The sequence below is a fragment of the Salvelinus sp. IW2-2015 genome, unplaced genomic scaffold (genome assembly GCF_002910315.2).
Source record: "Salvelinus sp. IW2-2015 unplaced genomic scaffold, ASM291031v2 Un_scaffold1937, whole genome shotgun sequence".
NCBI lineage: Eukaryota > Metazoa > Chordata > Actinopteri > Salmoniformes > Salmonidae > Salvelinus > Salvelinus sp. IW2-2015.
This window is the reverse complement of record NW_019943294.1, coordinates 48,399-69,658: the sequence shown is the minus strand read 5'-3', so window position 1 is coordinate 69,658 and position 21,260 is coordinate 48,399. Positions and strand designations below refer to the sequence as shown.

At 43.6% G+C, this 21,260-nt stretch overlaps 1 pseudogene; it reads right to left on the bottom strand.

Annotated features, from left to right (window-relative positions):
- Nucleotides 1–21,260, bottom strand: part of LOC112072466 (prostaglandin F2 receptor negative regulator-like) — a 47,971-nt pseudogene that overhangs the window by 14,029 nt on the left and 12,682 nt on the right.

The window sequence follows — 21,260 nt, the reverse complement described above, 5'->3', positions numbered from 1 at the left end:
GGTTCAAGTGGACTGTAATTGTGAAATAACTGCTCTGAACCACACGCATAGCAAACAACCAAGACGCAAAACAAATACATTATCATCACCAGGTGTCCCATTAACAAGGTTGATATCCCAGGTCCATACAAGTTGATCCACCACAACAATATGCTGTAAGATTCCTCCCACCGCTTTTATCCTCCCCTCCACCTCCTCTATCTCCCTCACTCTGATCCTCCCTCCACTCACTCTATCCTCCTCCACCATCTCTCCCATTCCTCTATCCTCCATCTCTCAACACAGGACCACTAAGGGAGAAATAAAACTAGATTGTCTTCAATCGAAATAAGTGAATAAAAATACATTTGATTGGTTCATCCATGTATGTTGATCCCCAGAGGGGGAGTTAGTTTTGCCAACAGCAGCAGAAGGTAAAGAACAATAGTGTTAGAGACACTACAGGCATCCAGAACACAGAACTCAACAGGAAACTGCCACTGATGTCTGATAGAACAAAGTCTATTACATTGGGCCATAAAGCGCTGCTACAACACAGCACACAGGAATACTAAACACTGCATGGACCTCGTAGAATCACAATGAGCAGAACGGCCATTCCAATTACGAGCAACGGGCCATGACCGACGGGCGGCGGCTTTGGGTGTCTCATTTGGAATTGACACTAACAAGTCACGACGTCGCGTAAATTCTATTGTGTCGCCAATATTTGGGTGGAACGTGAAAAATGTCGTATTTCTTAGAGTTATGGGTGATCTAAAGAGACATATCTGTGCAGTAAGGTGCCATTTGACACATAACTCATGTCTGTTCAGTTGTGTTACCTTCTATTTCTATCTCAAGCAGTCCTCCCCTTTATTACCAGAAGGACTTAATGGCCTGAGTGAGAGTCTTTCTCTTTCCCCACACCAGTGAGTTAGACCGTCTCTTTTCACACTCCTTTAGGAGATCTCTCCAGTCTCTCTCTTCTCCCTGTGAGGGGTAATGGACCATGGAATAGAGAACTATTAATTACTGGGTGTAGAGGAGAGGAGAAAGAGAACAGGGTTAGCAGGCTAGTTTGATTCTGTGGGGCAGGCTAGGAGAGAACAGGGTTAGCAGGCTAGTTTGATTCTGTGGCGGCTAGGAGAGAACAGGTTAGCAGGCTAGTTTGATTCTGTGGGGCAGGCTAGGAGAAGAACAGGTTAGCAGGCTAGTTTGATTCTGTGGGCAGGCTAGGAGAGAACCGGTTAGCAGGCTAGTTTGATTCTGTGGGGCAGGCTAGGAGAGACAGGGTTAGCAGGCTAGTTTGATTCTTGGTGGCAGGCTAGGAGAGAACAGGTTAGCAGGCTAGTTTGATTCTGTGGGCAGGCTAGGAGAAGAACAGGGTTAGCAGGCTAGTTTGATTCTTGGGGGCAGGCTAGGAGAGAACCGGGTTAGCAGGCTAGTTTGATTCTGTGGGGCAGGCTAGGAGAGACAGGGTTAGCAGGCTAGTTTGATTCTGTGAGGCAGCGCTAGGAGAGACAGGGTTAGCAGCTAGTTTGATTCTGTGGGGCAGGCTAGGAGAGAACAGGGTTAGCAGGCTAGTTTTGATTCTGTGGGGCAGGCTAGGAGAACAGGGTTAGCAGGCTAGTTTGATTCTGTGGGCAGGCTAGGAGAGAACAGGGTTAGCAGGCTAGTTTTATTCTGTGGGCAGGCTAGGACGACGCATGACCAGCGTTCACACCGGTTTTGCAAAGTCCTCTCTTACAGTTCTATTTATGCCTGGGCCGCCCGGTCTTCGACATCGACGAGGACAGGTTGCATGCTAGTTGATTCTGGGCGCTCAGGCCTCAGCGAGAGTACAGTTATTGCACTAGTCTGATCTGTTCGGGCATCAGCTAGCCCGGTCTGACAACCAGCAGGTTAGCAGTTGCATCTCTCGAGCAGTTTATTCTTCCCCGGCCAACGCTGGGGCAATTGTGCGCCGCTCTATGGGACTACCAATCTCGTCCGGATGTGATGCGGTACTGGGCCGAGTCCATATTCCACTCCATTCAAAGAAAATTAAAACCAATAAACAATTTTATGTTCCATCTTTCTCTTGATCTTAATTTAACCTTAATTTAACCTTGTACTTTTTATGTTATGTCCTCTCACGGCAGCAACTGGCACAAGCAGGGACAAAGTCTTCAGTTTCTCCCCTAAGGAAACAGACTCCGTACTCTGAGTACAGAGTCTGGGTAGAGAGTACAGAGACAGGGTACAGAGACACGACAGCATCTGAGAAAAATAGCTGTTGCTTGTCAGCTTCAACTGATKCCAAACAAACAAACCGATAGCTCTGCTCTTTGATGACAACATCCTTGTGTCCCAGCCACTCGCACACTTCWATACATTTCCTGGGCATTCTATACATTTGCTGTGCATTCCTTACATTGTGAACAACTGACGTCTCCCGTTAGTCTTGGTCAGCAGGCATCAACTCGCCAGGCCAACAGCTAGCTAGCTTTCTCAACWRCATCAGTTCACAAGTGCAACATTCCCACCAACACACGTGCAGTCTGTCGGTCTCACACAATCACCACACCGGCTGCGTCCTAATGATCTAATATATACATGTATTTACTTGACGTCCACTAATCTGAAAGGACATGATGATAGACCAATATTTTTTTGTATCCATCTGTCCATTTATATCAGCTAGGAAAGGAAACAAGGAAAGGTGGCTGTTTGTGTCATCTTGCGGTCTCTGTGACGCTAGGTCTTGTGGGTAGGCCCATTCCAGTGCTGCATAGGAATGTGATTCTCCTGCTCAGGCTTGATCCAGCACTGTAAATGTTGTATATAGAGTATCACTGTCGATTACTCAACACTTACACCAAACCATCAGTCCTGTCAGGTACTATCCAGTCCCTCTCCTTTCTATATAGCAGTTGGTTCCAAACTTTTTATAGTCCCGCACCCCTTCAAACATTCAACCTCCAGCTGTGTACCCCCTCTAGCTCCAGGGTCAGCGCACTGTTTTTGCCATCATTGGAAGCGTGCCACACACACACACACACTATACGATACATTTATTAAACATAAGAATGAGTGTGAGTTTGTCCACACGGCTCATGGGAAGTGACCGAGCTCTTTTAGAACCAGGGCACAAATAATAATAATAATCAATCATTTTGCTCATTTTTTACCAATGTAGAAAATAGTAAAAATAAAGAAAAATCCTTGAACAAGTAGAGGTTCTGAACTTTGACCGGTAGTAAGTAAGTAAATATATATATATATATCTTGTTCAAGGGTTTTTCTTTATTTACTATTCTGATCAATTTGATGTTATTTTAAAAGGAAAAAAAATGTGTTTTCTTTCAAAAACAAGGACATTTCTAAGTGACCCCAAACTTTTGAACGATAGTGTAAACATATTGGCAAAAAGTTTTTCTACTGATCAATTAGCTTTTAAAATTATAAACTTGGATAGCTAACACAACGTGCCATTGGAACACAGGAGTGATGGTTGCTGTAATGGGCCTCGTACGCCAGATCATTAATAGTCCAGTCATTACAACATAACAATGTCTACACTGTATTTCTATCAATTTGATGTTATTTTAAAAAATTGACAAAAAATTGTGCTTTTCTCTTCAAAAACAAGACATTTCTAGATGAGCCCAAACTTTTGAACGGTAGTGTATATATTTGTTTTAAATGTGAATCACGTTTTTATTATACATACCACCGACGACATTTGGTTTTGGAATACCTGCTATATAGGGTATCACTGTGGATTACTCACATTTACACCAACCATCAGTCACGTCAGTACTATCCTCTTCTCTATATAGTATCACTGTATACTCACGTTTACACCAAACCATCAGTCACGTCAGCTACTGATCCAGTTCCTCTCTAGACATCTGTTCCAAGTCTCTCTGCCATTTGGTTTCATGTGTATGTTGACAGTTTTCAGCACTCACATATCCTAACATCAACAGCATTAATATGGGGATTAAATATTCCCCACCTCTGTAATAGAAGAAGGAATAAATAGTGTGTGTGTGCGCGCTAAGACAACAAAGGTGGGTAACACCATCCGGTGCATGACTAAAGACAGCACACACACCAACGTGGAGTTTAGGACACCGCAGAGGCATGGTTGCAATACCTATCAGTCGGCACATGACTAAACGAAACAAACCACTGCCACACTTGAAGGAAACGGGATGTATCTGTTTAAGTATCAGTAGGATTAGTTGGAACAATTTGTCTTGAATAGTGCGTCACAATACCTATTGTGAGGCATCATGACCAAGACATTAAGAAGGTAAGTCTGGCTCACAGATGAGACATGGAATTCTTAAAGCTACAGGTCAGGGTCTGCAGGTTTTTACTCCAGCCTAGCTCTAATTATTAACACCTGATTCACCTAAATCTGAGGTCTTGATAATCAGCTGATTGGTTGAATTGGGTATGTCAGTGCTGGGATGGCACAAAAGCCGAGGCTACACCCGAAAGCGCTCACCACGGTTGGAGAAAATTCTGCTGTCGATTGAGAAGACAAAATGCCATTCTAACCAAAAAAAAGCCATGAGCCACCTAACAAACTAAGTGTAGTTGTAGTTCAGTAATACATTCCCCTGCAGCCTTCCAGCGGTCTCCTGTAGGTAACTAACAGACTAACAGTGTAGTTCAGTAATACATTCCCTGCAGCCTCCCAGCGTCTCCCTGTAGGTAACTAAACTAACAGTGTAGTTCAGTAATACCATTCCCTGCAGCCTCCAGCGTCTCCCTGTAGGTAACTAACTAACAGGTAGTTCAGTAATACCATTCCCCTGCAGCCTTCCAGCTGTCTCCTGTAGGTACACTAACAGACTAACAGTGGTAGTTCAGTAATACCATTCCCCTGCAGCTTCCAGCTGGTCTCCCTGTAGGTAACTAACAGACTAACAGTGTAGTTCAGTAATACCATTCCCCTGCAGCCTTCCACGTGTCTCCCTGTAGGTAACTAACAGACTAACAGTGTAGTTCAGTAATACATTCCCTGCAGCCTTCCAGCTGTCTCCCTGTAGGTAACTAACAGACTACAGTGTAGTTCAGTAATACCATTCCCTGCAGCCTTCCAGCTGTCTCCCTGTAGTAAACTAATTGCTATGTTCCACCATCAGGAAAAGAAGCTGCAACTGCCATAAGATTATACGACATTCCATTACGTTCTCTGATATGCATGTGAATAACAGGAAGTTATGTGTGTATGCGTGTGAATACATACACACACACACACACTGACAGCTGGGGTTCTGAAAAATGACACCCCCCCCTTGCATAATCACAATCACATTCAGAGAAACACACATAGCTGCTATGAGCAGAACTTCTCTGTTCTGATCTCTGACCGGTGTCGTGTTAGACTGGACTGAAGAATATAGAAAGATAACATATTGAAAGAGACAGAGAGGAGGGAAAGGAGACCGACAGACAGAGACGAGTTATGTAATCTAATGGCTGAGGGAGGGAGAGGAGACAAAGTGAGAGAGAGAGTTGATACGAGAGATGAGACAGAATGACTTCCATAAGAGTCACACTGCACTCCTCCCTGAGCTGGGAAAAGTGACAAGAGAGGCAGGAGGAGGACAGGAGGAAGAGAGGAGAGGATGGAGAGATGTGAACAGGAGAGCTGATAAGAAACTAATTAACTCAGTCTGTCTCAACACTGGGAAGGTTGTGTTTATGGATACAGCTATCACCTGATGAGAGTGTGTGTGTGTCGTCTCCTACCTGACTTGGGGGATGCTCCAGAGACGCTGAGGGACACCCATCTTGGGCGTCTCCCAGGGATACAGAGTGGTGGTGTCAGAGCGGATGGCCACGGCGAACGAGGGGCCTACAGGAAGGAACACAAGAGGTTAGAGGTTACATCACTGTGTTTACACCCCTAACACTGGCCTTCGCCAGGTCTTTCAAAGGTGCTCATCCAAACAGCTCTCTCAGCTCACTGAGCAGTCAGAGTGGTGTGTGTGTGTGTGTGTGTGTGTGTGTGTGTGTGTGTGTGTGTGTGTGGTTGTGTTTGTGTGTGTGTGTGTGGATAACACCTACAGAGAACACAGTATGGTGTCTCCTCTAACACATGTTCAACACACACGAGAAGAAGAGCCAGTGATACGGAATCATTGCGGCTTCTAACTGAGTTGTCCAGGAGAGGTTGGTTATGGGGTGCCGCTTTGAAGCTTCCACCCCACAGAGAGGAAGAAGGGCTGCAGGTAGCCTAGCGGTTAGGAGCGTGTTGGACCTGTACCAATGGTTCTGGTTCGAATCCTCGAGCCGACTAGTGAAACATCTGCTGATGGCCCTTGAGCAAGGCACATTACTGTATTTGATCCTCTAAGACGCTCTGTATTAGAGCGTCTGCTAAATGACTCAAATGTAAGAGAGAGCATGTGTCTTTCCACAGTGAGAGAGATGTAGAGAGAGAGAGTGCTCAAGGGGTCTACCTCCCCAGAGACAGTAGTAGAGGTTTCAGTAACTAGTTACACCTCTCTCACTAACATCAAACACAGCCAACTAGGCATGCAGGGAATGCGTGAGAGTATATTTAGAGGTCCGGTGCGCGAGAGTATATTTAGAGTCCGTGTGCGCGAGAGTATATTTAGAGTTCGTGTGCGAGAGAGTATATTTAGAGTTCTGTGCGAGAGAGTATATTTAGAGTTCGTGTGCGAGAGAGTATATTTAGAGTTCGTGTGCGAGAGAGTAATATTTAGAGTTCGTGTGCGAGAGAGTATATTTAGAGTTCTTGGGCGAGAGAGTATATTTAGAGTTCGTGTGCGAGAGAGTATTTTAGGGTTCGTGTGCGAGAGAGTATATTAAGTTCGTGTGCGAGAGAATATTAGAGTTCGTGTGCGAGAGAGTATATTTAGAGTTGTGTGCGAGCGAGTATATTTAGAGTCGTGTGCGAGAGAGTATATTTAGAGTTCGTGTGCGAGAGTAGTATATTTAGAGTTCGTGTGCGAGAGAAGTATATTTAGAGTTCGTAGTGCGAGAGAGTATATTTAGAGTTCGTGGGAGAGAGTATATTTAGAGTTCGTGTTGTGAGAGAGTATATTTAGAGTTCGTGTGCGAGAGAGTATATTTAGAGTTCGTGTGTGAGAGAGTATATTTAGGGTTCATGGTGAGAATATATTTAGGGTTCATGTGTGAGAGAGTATATTTAGGTGTTCATGTGTGAGAGAGTATATTTAGGTTCATCTGTGAGAGAGTATATTTAGGGTTCAATGTGTGAGAGAGTATATTTAGGGTTCATGTGTGAGAGAGTATATTTAGGGTTCTATGTGTGAGAGAGTATATTTAGGGTTCATGTGTGAGAAGAATATATTTAGGTTCATGTGTGAAGAATATATTTAGGTGTTCATGTGTGCGAGAGAGTATATTTAGGTTCATGTGTGAGAGAATATATTTAGGGTTCATGTGTGAGAGAGTATATTTAGGGTTCATGTGTGAGAGAATATATTTAGGTTCATGTGTGAGAGAGTATATTTAGGGTTCATGTGGGAGAGAATATATTTAGGGTTCATGTGTGAGAGTATATTTCGGGTTCATGTGTGAGAGAATATATTTAGGGTTCATGTGTGAGAGAGTATATTTAGGGTTCATGTGTGAGAGAGTATATTTAGGGTTCATGTGTGAGAGAAGTATATTTAGGGTTCATGTGTGCGAGAATATATTTAGGGTTCATGTGTGAGAGAATATATTTAGGTTCATGTGAGAGAGAGTATATTTAGGGTTCATGTGTGAGAGAGTATATTTAGGGTTCATCGTGTGAGAGTATATTTAGGTTCATGTGTGAGAGAGTATATTTAGGGTCATGTGTGAGAGAGTATATTTAGGGTTCATGTGTGAGAGAGTATATTTTAGGTTCATGTGTGAGAGAGTATATTAGGGTTCAATGTGTGAGAGAGTATATTTAGGTTCATGTGTGAGCTTCAGTAAAAGTCTAGTGGGTATAGACTCAGTAGGCACAGTAGATATTACTATGTAATCAGTGGTGTGGGTGTGTGTTCTATCCTCGTACCAGTCTCCTGGAAGTTGATCTGGACCCTTGTGGACTTGGCGCTGACAGCTTTGGTCCAGGCGGCCTGGTTGTTGGTCCAGGCGGTGATGTCACACCAGTAGAAGCCCCTGTCAGCCTGCTGCACTCGCGGCCAGACGGAAAGCGGAAACTCAGCCGGACCCGTCTTAGTCAGAACCAGGCTGTCCCTGGAAGCCAGAACCAGTTTAGTTTCAACATAGCTCACTAGTAATAACACACAACTTCATTCATTTATGATACATACTGCTCAGTACTGTGTGTGTTTGTGTGTGTGTGTGTGTTTACCTGCGGTTAGGCGTCTGTAGCCCCTCCATGTTGTAGTACAGGTCAGGACTGAGAGAGATGAGGTTCTGGTGGCAGAGTCCACGCTCTCCTGAGTCTGCACCAGCACAGAGTAGCCCGGGTCCTGCAAGTGCACATGGATATGGTACAGCTCATCTCAAAGGTGGATCCGCGGCCACTGCCTCACGCACACGCTGCGCCACGGCGGTTAGCGACGGACCTAGAGGGAGACCAAATCAATCAATTCAATTAATACATCAATCGAGTGAGTCAGTCAATCACCATAACGTTCATCCTATGACTTAGAAAGCTGCCTGGAGCGGCAACCTAAATCAAGGACCATGAAGCAACTGGATTTGTGCGATAGTGTGAGCCGGGTACCGAGTAATGGCAAAGGGAAGCAGTGCAATCAATCAAGCTAGAGCTGGGCTAGTAGAGTGGTAGGGGTAACAGGACTAACAGACAGACAGTATACAGTCAGACGCTCCGCAACCACAGCTACTGTAACTTAACAACCAGCTGTCAGTAGTAACCACAGGGACTGAGTGGACAGACCATCAGTAGGAAAGTCCGGACTTCATGAATGGACAAAGACACTGACTGAGCTTGCAGAGAGAGATGGACAGAGAGGTGAGACAAAGAGGGATGAGAGATTGAGAGAGAAAGGGGAATCCCACGAGTTGCTGGGAGGAAACAGAGGAAGACAGTCAGAACTAGGAGAGAGAAAAATAAAAACTCCCTACTGTATATCCTCATCTATCGCTATTCAGTAGCTATTACACTGATCGCCATCATCTAACCAGCCTTACGGGGTTCACAGAGTTCAGTTGTGTGTGTGTGTGTGTGTGTGTGTTGTGTGTGTGGGTGTGTGTGTGTTGGTGTGTGTGTGTGTGTGTGTGTGTGTGTGTGTGTGTGTGGTGAGAATGTGGAAGCTGAAGGGCAACTATATAGGACTCAAATCAGCAGTGGAAACTAGGACTCATAGCTGTCACTCAGGGCAGCTGTCTAGGTCCCTTACTTTATTCAATCTTTACTAATGTCATGCACCTGCTTTGACTAAATGACTCAACACTACACACGTCACGCAGCTACTACAGCGACTGAAATGACTGCAACGTTTAACAAAAAGCTGCAGTTAGTTTCAGAGTGGGTGGCCATCTTTATGTAATACATGTATCACTAGCCACTTTAAACTATGCCACTATGTTTACATACCCTACATTACTCATCTAATATGTACAGACTGTACTCTATACCATCTCCTGCATCTTGCCTATGCCGTTCTGTACCACCACTCATTCATATATCTTTATGTACATATTCTTTATCCCTTTCACTTGTGTGTATAAGGTAGTAGTTGTGGAATTGTTAGGTTAAGATTACTTGTTGTTATTACTGCATTGTCGGAACTAGAAGCACAAGCATTTCGCTACCACTTGCATTAACATCTGCTAACTTCTTTGGATAGGGTGCTATTTTCACTTTTGGGGAAATCGTATGATATTTAAACGGCCTCGTACTCAATTCTTGCTCGTACAATATGCATATTATTATTACTATTGGATAGAAACACTCTCTAGTTTCTAAAACAGTTTGAATTATTTCTCTAAGTGAAACAGAACTCTTTTTACAGACCATTTCCTATCGGAAGTGAGATTTCCAAAAGCGAAGTCTCTCTTCAAGAGCTTGTCTATAAAAGGGCATGTCACTTATGACTGTAGAAACACGTCATACACCTTCCCCTGGGTGTCATGCGGAAGTGAGAGCAGAAATGACTTGATTATCTCATTCAGGGATTGAATACAAACCTTTGGAGTGATAGGTGCGCCATTTATTTATTTTCGAGGGCGCGAAGTTGGATCTGGAATCGCCTCCTGGAAAACCGTCGTTATAGGTGAATATGATCTCCGGCTTCGATTTTATTTGATACGTCACAATCTATCCTAAAGTATGTTTTTTCAATATAGTTTAATTATATTATTGCAATTTATTCTGGACTTTAAGACGTGATGCGTCGCAAGAATTTGTTGAAGAAGGAGAGGTTAGCACCGCCGGCCAGTGTGCTTGCTAATTCAAGAGGGAAATAGTTCGTTCTGGATCCAAATAAAGACGGTTCTGAACAAAGGACCCCTTGGAGAACATTCTGATGGAAGATCAACAAAGATAAGGACCCAATTTGGGATACTATTTCATATATCTGTCGACTGTGCTATCGCTACGTTGACTAGAATCAATGCTGCTGTGTGTTAGCTATTTGAGTAAGCTAAATATAACGATATATCTGTGTTTTCGGCTGTAAAACACTTCAAAAATCGGAAATATTGGCTGTATTACAAGATCTTTGTCTTTCATTAGCTATCCACCATATATTTTTCTGAAATGTTTTATGATGAGTAATTAGGTAGTTGACGTTGGTGTCTGTATTTAACTCTGGCTACTCCATGCGATTTCTGACTGTAGCTATGATGGTAGCTATGATGGTAGCAGTAATGTAAAACTGATTTATAGCTAAAATATGCACATTTTTCGAAACAAAACTAATTTATTGTGTAACATGTTATAGGACTGTCATCTGAGGGAGTTTTTTCTAGGTTTATTAGGTTGGTTTAGTTAGTTAGGTTGGCTTGTGCATGCTACCTGCATGCTACGTTGCTGTGAAAAATGTCTGTCTGTCTTTTGTATTTGGTGGTGAGCTACAATAAATGTGGTGTTTTCGCTTGTAAAACATTTTAAAATCGGAAATATTGGCTGTATTCACAAGATCTTGTCTTTCATTTGCTATCCACCATATATTTTTCTGAAATGTTTTATGATGTGTAATTAGGTAGTTGACGTTGGTGTCTGTATTTACTCTGGCTACTACCGTGCGATTTCTGACTGTAGCTATGATGGTAGCAGTAATGTAAAACTGATTTATAGCTAAAATATGCAAATTTTTCGAACAAAACATAGATTTATTGTGTAACATGTTATAGGACTGTCATCTGAGGTCGTTTTTTTCTAGGTTATTTAGGTTGGTTCTAGGTTGTTAGGTTGGCTTGTGCATGCTACCTGCATGCTACCGTTGCTGTGAAAAATGTCTGTCTGTCTTTGTATTTGGTGGTGAGCTAACATAAATATTGTGGTGTTTTCTCTGTAAAACATTTTAAAAATCGGACATGTTGGCTGGATTCACAAGATGTTTATCTTTCAAATGCTGTATTTGGACTTGTTAATGTGTGAAAGTTAAATATTTCAAAAAATCTTTTTTTGAATTTGCCGCTCTTCCTTTTCAGTGGAATGTGGGAGGAGTTCCGCTAGCGGAACTCCTGTCCTAGACAGGCTAACCATGTGTATGTGACAAATAAAATTTGATTTGAGTGGGTGGCAAGGAATAAGTTAGTCCTAAATATTTCTAAAACTAAAAGCATTGTATTTGGGACAAATCATTCACTAAACCCTAAACCTCAACTAAATCTTGTAAGAAATCATTTGGAAATTGAGCAAGTTGAGGTGACTAAACTGCTTGGAGKAACCCTGGATTGTAAACTGTCATGGTCAAACATATTGATACAACAGTAGCTAAGATGAGAAGTCTGTCCATAATAAAGCGCTGTTCTGCCTTCYTAACAACACTATCAACAAGGCAGGTCCTACAGGCCCTAGTTATGTTGCACCTAGACTACTGTTTAGTTGTGTGGTCAGGAGCCACAATAAGGGACTTCTGCAATTGGCTCAGAACAGGGCAGCACAGCTGTCCTTTGGATGTACACAGAGAACTAACATTATTAATATGCAAGTCAATCTCTCCTGGCTGAAAGKRGAGGAGAGATTGACTTCATTACTACTTGTTTTTGTTGACAAGCTGAACGCACCGAGCTGTCTGTTTTAAACTACTAGCACACAGCTCAGACACCCATGCATACCCCACAAGACATGCCACCAGAGGTCTCTTCACAGTCCCCAAGTCCAGAACAGACAACGGGAGGCKCACAGTACTACATAGAGCCATGACCACATGGAACTCTATTCCACATCAAGTAGACCACCCTTCCTATTGTATATAGTTCTGTCCTTGAGCTGTTCTTGTCTATTAACATTCTGTATTATGTCATGTTTCATGTTCTGTGTGGACCCCAGGAAGAGTAGCTGCTGCTTTTGCAACAGCTAATGGGGATCCTAATAAAATACCAAACCCATGCAAGCAGTAAATTTAGATTTAAAAAACAGAAAAATGGAACAGGGGGGACTGTGAAGCAACACAATCATAGGCACAGACACATGCAGACACACGCACTATACACACACGCACACATGGATTTCRTCATGTAGATGTGGTAGTGGTGGAGTAGGGGCCTGAGGGCACACCGTGTGTTGTGAATTCTGTGAATGTATTGTATGTTTTTAAAATKGTATAACTGCCTTCATTTTGACAGACCCCAGGAAGAGTAGCTGCTGCCTTGGCAGGAACTAATGGGGATCCATAATAAATACAAATACTCACACGCCAAACTGACTGACACCATCTCTGGTATGTTAGAGACTGATGCATCCGTCTGTGTGTGTGTGTGTCCTAGGCTTGTGGTGTGCCATGGTACAGGCTTTCCTGTTGTCAGACATACATTGACGCCTCTGCATGCTCTGCCATGTTTGTTGAGCGGCCAACATGAAACAAGCCAAGGTTACATGGTAATGTTCTGCATCCTCTAGCTTGGACTGCCATACAGAACACACSTCCCTTATTACCTCAAACACATCACATAGAAAACAAATGAGCATAGCAGAATGACAAATGYATTTAATAACAACATTGCTATATTCAGGTGGTTTCATCAAAAGAGAAATAAAAAAGGAGGGATGAGAAGAGCAAGAGAGAAGAAATGAGAGAGTCATCACTACTTACGTTTGGGTTCCCATCGGACAGTCAGAGGGGGGGTGAGGAACTCTGCTGCCTCCTCCATTCCATCCTGCCTAGAGGGAGTCCACGCTGTCACACTGCACGCATACGCCCCCATGTCCACCTCCTGATGGTACACACACACACCTTGTTAGCGGCTCTTGCTTTAATAAAAACTTATGTGTCTAACAAATGATGGTGCTTGAGGCACACACACACACACACACACACACACACACACACACACACACACACACACACACACACACACACACACACACACCACCAACACACACATCCACAACACACACACACCACCACACACACACACACACACACACACACACACACACACACACACACACACACACACACACACACACACACAACACACACACACACACACACACCTGTGTGCGTAGGAAGCGGAGCTTGAATGTATCCGGCTCTACTCGGGTCAGAACGATGGCACCAGACTCCAAACCTATCACGTACAGCGTCCCAGACTTCAGGGTTGCCGTGGGCATCCAGGGAACCAATAGGGAGTGTGGTCTGTGTGGTTGTTAGGCGGTCGCCGGCGTGGACCAGGAAGTGGTGTGTACTTCCAGGCCACGCCCAGTCGGCCCCCTGCAAGGAAGTGGGTGATGGTGGTACACATGACACGCCAGCTTCTGGGGGTCACCTGTGACCTGCGGGGTCGACGAGGGGTAAGGGTCACTGCGAAATTAGGCCTCTGGAGGGAGGGATAGAAAGATGGGGTGGGGGGGGGGGAAGAGAAGAGAGAAACATTAATAAACAGACTATAAATGTCAGTAAAGGGACATGGTAAATAACATCCACCTTAGGGCATTCAGGGTAGTGTAACATGTTGACTCCTGCTGCATACAGAACCAGATCAGAATAATCTGGAAGCCACTTCACATCCACTAAAGTAGTGGTGATCAGAGCTCTTCCCTGTCTGTAGCCATGAATCAATGGGGGGGGGGGTGTGTGTGTGTGCGGTTAGGGATGTTCACGGTTATTTGAATATCTGAACTTGGCGTTAGTATTCAAATAATTGTGAGTATTCATTTTTTTGTGAGAGAAAAAAGTGTTTTTAAAGTATTTTTCCAAGGTAAAATATCCATGTGACATTGTTATACCATGACCTATGGAAATTATGAATTTAATAAAAACAAACTTTAATGTAATTCATGACATGCTCCCCATAAAAGACTGGTAGCCAACCGGTAGCCTTCACGTGTGTAGCTTGTTGTTTATGTTGGCCAATCAAAGCGGCAAAGAGGCTCAATGTGTAGCAAGTGAAATGAGAGTTCACTAATGCAGTGCAAGATAGAAMAAAAATAACCAACAGGTAGGCTGTTTTATCTGAACGGGGTTGGGGAGAAAGCACAGCATATGGCCTCAATTAGCCTAGCTAGCTATAGCTGGCTAGCTAGCTTCTAGGCTCCTACAATCCAGACAGGTATTGATATATGGGATGATAAATTGCTTCTACACGTTAGCTTGTCTTGGCTGTAGTCGCGTTGCCTTGGGTACTCGTCTCGCTAGCTCCCATCTCACTGGCCCCTCAGCAGAGCCCCAGCCTCTCTCCTTCCCACAGCAGTGTTCAGGTTCAAAACTTAAGCAATAAATAACATACAAAAAGTATTACGAATATCCGGATATCTGACAAAAATGATTGATATTATTCAAATAGTGAAATTATTTCTAAACCCCATTCCTAGTGTGTGTGCGCGCGCAAAAGGGGCAATCAGACTTCTCAAACACAGTGTATCAGTATGAAACAACCAAGGCTTACACACACAGTGTATCAATGTTAAGTGTCAGCGGCTGGTATCTCAGTCAGACCTCTAGTCTACAGATTGTCCCTTTATGCTCCAATGAACAGGGAACACACATATTCCTTGCTCTCGATTAGTGTGTGTGTGTGTGTGTGTGGTCATGGGTTTTCCACGTTGTGTCATTTGGACGTCACAGGGGCTGAATCATGCACTGTCACCATCTGCTACACTGCTGTGAGGATCATCACAAGCTCATCTGCGAAAATCATCCTTTGTGAGGAGAGAATCCCCGCCAATTACCCATGTGCCCATTCCTCCGCTCTCATCCCCCTCATCCCTCTCTCTCACACACACACCACACACACACCGTAGCTCCATTAATAGACCAAAGGAAGACTCACACTGCAGAACGACTCAAACACATTTCCTGCTACTGGCCTACAAATGGAACGAAACATACACCATAACAAACTCACGTGCCCACACAAGTACACAGGTGCACACCCACCCCTACTTACCCAAGACCGGATAAACCGAGGCATTATGCACAGGACAAGAGCTGTTCCAGGGCCATTTGTTAAGGGAATAGAAAGCTGATATCTAGTCCACCCAGTAGAGAGCTGATACCAGGCAGTGAAGAACACTACTCTGCTCTGATGAAGAAGGTAATGGCCCTCAACAAAACAAGACTAATGCACATTTTGAAACCGAACAACACAACTAGGTTTCCATTAGCCTKGCTGTGGTTCCCAACTGGTTGGTATGCACCATAGAGATGTAGAATACATGAAATGTTCTTCATACATATATGCATGTAATTATATGGACCTACTGCTGGGTTGTGTCTAAAGACTGGTGTGCMATGCACTCTAGCTAGAACCACAGCTCTGTTTACTTGAAAGGTCATATTGAAAAACAGACATGGTTTGGGTATAGCCTAGCACAGCATAGGGGTTGACAACCACTGATCTACAAGCTAACCACATTCAGGATTATGTGCTTGCCTTAAGAGTGTGACCTATAAAAAAACTACAAGCACACACACACACATTCACTAAACAGACAAACACTTCGGAGGACATTTCAGTTGATTAAAAGCTCTGAAAAAAACAGTTTGTGTTTCAATTGATTTGGAACAGACCTGTCTTAGGGTTGTGTCAGCAGGGGCAAGCTGACGCAGTGTTAACTGCCAGGTATCTCTGGGGGGGGATGTGTGTGCGTGTGTGAGTGACTCACTGCTAATACAGGTCTGGAGTTTCAACGGTAAACACAGCCTGGCCTGTGTTTGAAATAGGTCATCCAATCTTACGTCAGCACGAAGTTCAGGTAAGAACATAAAATGTGTTGTACTTTGACCTCGTACAGTAAGGGAACAATATACTTCAGCCACCATGTTTCCCTGGGAGCTAAGAGTGCGACACAGTGTGTGACGTTTGAGTGTGGAGTTCTGCTCCGTTTGTGTGTTAACATCTGTTTATAACAGACAGGAACTACCTGACCAACTCAACTCTAGAGACGTTTACTAACGTACTAGAGTTCACCTGTTCATACTGACTACCACACAAACAGACGTAACTAATGAAATTCTGTATACTTCATGAAAATAGTTAAACAATGGTGCCGATAAATAATAAACACACCCAAGCGTACGTGTCTGCACACACACACACCTAATATAGTTAGTGTGTCACACACACACACACACACATGCTGGGCAACTCAAACGCCAAGGGGAGATTTAATTATTTGGACCGAGCAAGCAGGTGTTCTATCTGGWGTGAAGACAGAGACAGATGGATGAGCGAGGCGAGAGAAAAGGAGAGCGAGAGAGAAAGAAAAGGGACTAAGCATGTTCCAAGGAATGTTCTCAAAGGACCCTCTCCACTGCCAAAAAGCTCCGGCCTTCATCGGAGGGTCTCTGGTTTCACTGGGGTGTTTGAGCATGTGGTGTGTGTCTGTGTTGAACCAGATATGACCCAGAGTGCATTCCTCCACCCAGTCTCCACCCTGTCAACATCCTCCATCATCACTTTTCCTTCACTTCCTCAGCAGACAGCAGCCACTGAGCATCCTGAAGCCTGACTCAGACATGAAGGTGATATGGAGAGAGAACCAGTGATGAGGGAGAATGATCATTTATTTTATGATCACAAGAGCCTTATTTTCTGTTCCAGCATATTGGATTCACCCACAGCGCAATGTAACATTGTCAGGTTTAGGCTATTACATGATACGCAAATCTTCCCTATACCAATCATGAGGTTGCTACAACCTAGCCTATGACTGAAAGTCAACATAGGTGCACAGGTCAAGGTAATTTTTTGTAATCAAGGTGAGAGACAGTGACACATTCAATATCACCTTCAACACCCTTGCCTGCATCTAGCTGATCTAGGGTGTAAATCATTAGTACACCATGGTGCTACCCCACAGAGTGCTGCTGAGGCTACTGTAGACCTTYATTGCAAAACAGTGTGTTTAAATCAATGATTTGGTGAATATATTTTGTATTGTTTTATCTAAAAAGTGTAACATTCATGTTTAACGGTTTATTTTGATGAAATTCACAGAGGATAGTCCTTCCCCTCTGTGGAGCCTCTACTGGAGAGAACCCATTGAACTCTATGGTGACTCTGGGTGATTGTATGGGAGAGGTGACACAGCACTAACACCACAGGGGGAGTTTGTAGGATGGAGGAAGAATAACTGCAGCTTAAAGTTGTAATATGTCACTTTTTGGGCGACCCAACCAAATTCACATAGAAATGTGAGTTACAAATCTGTCATCCTCATTGAAAGTTTTGGCATCTTTTACTTTCGGTTTTGTGCAACAGCCTCAAACAACTAGAAACAAGATTTTGGGCTATTGAAAAGGTATTTCACAGCAGTTTAGGTGGTAGTGTGATTATCTATAGAATGACTGCTTGTTTTGTCACAAACTGAAATTAGGCGAACTATTAGAATATTAGCAAACAGGATTTCTGCAAATTGCACCTTTAAGAATGGCTCATTAAGTGTGTGTGCAACCACAGGAGGCTGCCGAGGGGAGCACGGCTCATAATAATAGCTGGAATGGAGTAAATGGAATGATAAACACTTGGAAACCATGTTTACGTTACCATTCCGTTGATTCCGTTCCAGTGATTACTATGAGCCCGTCCTCCACAACTAAGGTGCCGCCTGTGGTGTGGGTGTGTGYGTCATGCTTCCGTCATCATTGTGACATACAGTACCTATTGTTGTGATGGACTGCAGATGTAGAGTCAAAGAATAGTACCAATCAGTCAAGGAAAGACTCACCAGGGTAGCCCCCTCTGTAGCTCCATAGGGGATTACAAGGACACAGTGACTTCCAACTCTTTATACTATACCTCTACTGTTGGACAGAGAGGTTTATGGTGGTTGGAGGTATCCTGGATAGAGTGTGTGTGCGCGCGTTACTACATACAGTGGATTCAGAAAGTACTCAGACCCCTTGACTTGTTCCACCATTTTGTTGGGTTATAGCCTTACTCTAAATTGTATTAAATAGTCCCCCCGCCCTCATTCTACACACAATACCCCAGAATGACAAGCATTATGGGGTATTTTGCTATTTAGATGATAAATTAGCAAAAAACAAAACAAAAATGTAAATTTACATTTACATAAGTATTCAGACCCTTTACTCAGTACTTTTTTAAAGCACCTTTGGCAGCGATTACAGCCTCGATTCTTCTTGGGTATGACGCTACAAGCTTGGCACACCTGTACTTTGGGAGTTTCTCCCATTCTTCTCTGAAGATCCTTTCAAGCTCTGTCAGGTTGGATGGGGAGTGTTGATGCACAGCTATTTTMAGGTCTCTCCATTGATGTTCRWTCAGGTTTAAGTCCAGGCTCTGGCTGGGCCATTCAAGGACATTGAGACTTGTCCCTACACTCCTGGTTTGTCCTGTGTTGTCTTGGCTGTGTGCTTAGGGTCATTGTCCAGRTGGAAGGTGAACCTTCAACCTAGTCTGATTCTGCCACCACCATGCTTCACTGTAGGGATGGTGCCAGGTTTCCTCCAGACGTGACGCTTGGCATAAGGGCCAAAGAGTTTAATCTTGGTTTCAACAGACCAGAGAATATTTTTTCTCATGGTCTGAGTGTCTTTAGGTGCCTTTTGGATAACTCCAAGCGGGCTGTCATGTTCCTTTTGCTGAGGAGTGGATTCCGTCTGGCCACTCAACCATAAAGGCCTGATGGGTGGAGTGCTGCAGAGATGGTTGTCCTTCTGGAAGTTTCTCCCATCTCCACAAAGGAACTCTGTCAGAGTGACAATTGGGTTCTTGGTCAATCAAGTTGTAGAAACATCTCAAGGATGATCAATGGAAACAAGACGCACCTGAGCTCAATTTGTCTCACAGCAAAGGGTCTGAATACTTATGTAAATAAGGTATTTCTAGTGTTAAATAAATGTGCAAACATTTCTAAAACCTGTTTTCGCTTTGTCATGGGTATTGTGTGTAGATTGCTGAGGATGTCTTTTTATTTAATCAATTTTAGAATAAGGCTGTTGCGTAACAAAATGTGGAAAAAGTCAAGGGGTCTGAATACTTTCCAAAGGCACTGTATTCTACCATTTCCTCAGCGTAGTAGGTCTGAATTTGATGGGATTTGGGTGCGAGTGTGAATGTGTGTCTCTGTCTTCCAGACGTAGGCAGAGTTCCTCTTCCATTGATGTCTGGCCTTGCCTACGACCCTCTCCCACTAGGCTTAACCCAGGGCACTTCTCTCAACATGCACAATGGCAGACAGAAAACTGACATCTAGTAACCACCAACACATAYATGTCGCTGGTGAGTCTGTGTTGGTGTAGGGCTCTATGGTACTAGAGGGAACTCCTACACTCTGGCCTCTGGCTACACATTCCTTACCTCCATGACCGTTTTCACTGCACAGCGTTTGGTGTGTGTGTGTCAGAGGAGCGTCATGTTTGGGACTCTAGAGAACCAGCACCAGGCAGACCTAGTTCCAGAGCAGATTTAACCCCACAGCTACTGCAGCACAAACAGCTACTGTGTGGAACATTCAAGATCTGAATTCTAAGATGGTTTCATACACTAGGAGCAGTGGGGTTGCTTATTATCATGCTAATGCTAACCCAATGGACTTTATGGCACTTCCTCACACAGAAATACAACACGTAGCCTAAAGCAGCGATTCTCAACTGCTGGATCGCGACGCAAATTTGCGTCACAGGAGGTTTCTTCAGAGTGTTTTCAATATACAACGCTATTAGTAATGCTATTTTGGTTGATTTTGGAAGCATCAAACCAGTGAGTTTATTACTAATTACTAATTTTCAGTGTAAAAACTCAAGACACTATGAAAGCTCAAACCAAGTTTATTCTTCCCAGAGCTGTCAATACAGCTGCATTAGACAAAGACATTCACACACGCACTGATATTTAACCCTTTCTCCTATGCCCGAGTCTCCTCCTACACATCTGAACAAACATAGTTTCCTGCCTAGCAAGGAAGATACAAAGTGATACAGGCCATAAACTTTTTTCTCCCTTAACATGACCTGACCTGGACCCCTTTCATCACTAATCCATGGCTCTCTCCCCTTATCAATGCCTGCCACGTGATCATTTTCACTACACTCAGTACATTCCAAGCTTAACCAACTTCTGGTGTAGCCCCTCAGGCCTCTATTACAACTAATGATTTATAACATTTAAAGTTCAGAAATGCAAACCTATCATTAGCATTCTTCATCAAGAATATGGGCAGTATTTAATTAATGACAAGAGGTTGGAATGTTGTTCCCTTGTCATATAATTGCTACATTTACTATCTATATAAACATTTAAACCCAGATTGTATTTTGCCAATTCTTTCCGCGATGAGAATATTGGGTCGGGACTGAGACAACCTGGTTCAATTTGGATCCCGAGGAAAAACCAGTTGAGAACCACTGGCCTAAAAGGTCATGAAAATCTATACCAAACTGGGAGGGACGACATGAACTTATCCATTGCAAAATGTTTTGCTACGGTGGTCACTAATGAATCCCTACACGACCACCCACACACTCTGAAGGATGGCATGAGTGACACCACGGCACCTTGAACCTGTCAGGTCATATACAGATACACCCTACACCWCCGCTTAGGTCACAGAGCGACCATGCTGTCATTGTAAATAAGAATTTGTACTTAACTGACTTGCCTGGTTAAATAGAGAGGGAGCGAGCGAAACAGGGTGTAAAACCAGAGAAACGAGTTAGCTAGGCCTTAACAGGCATGAATAA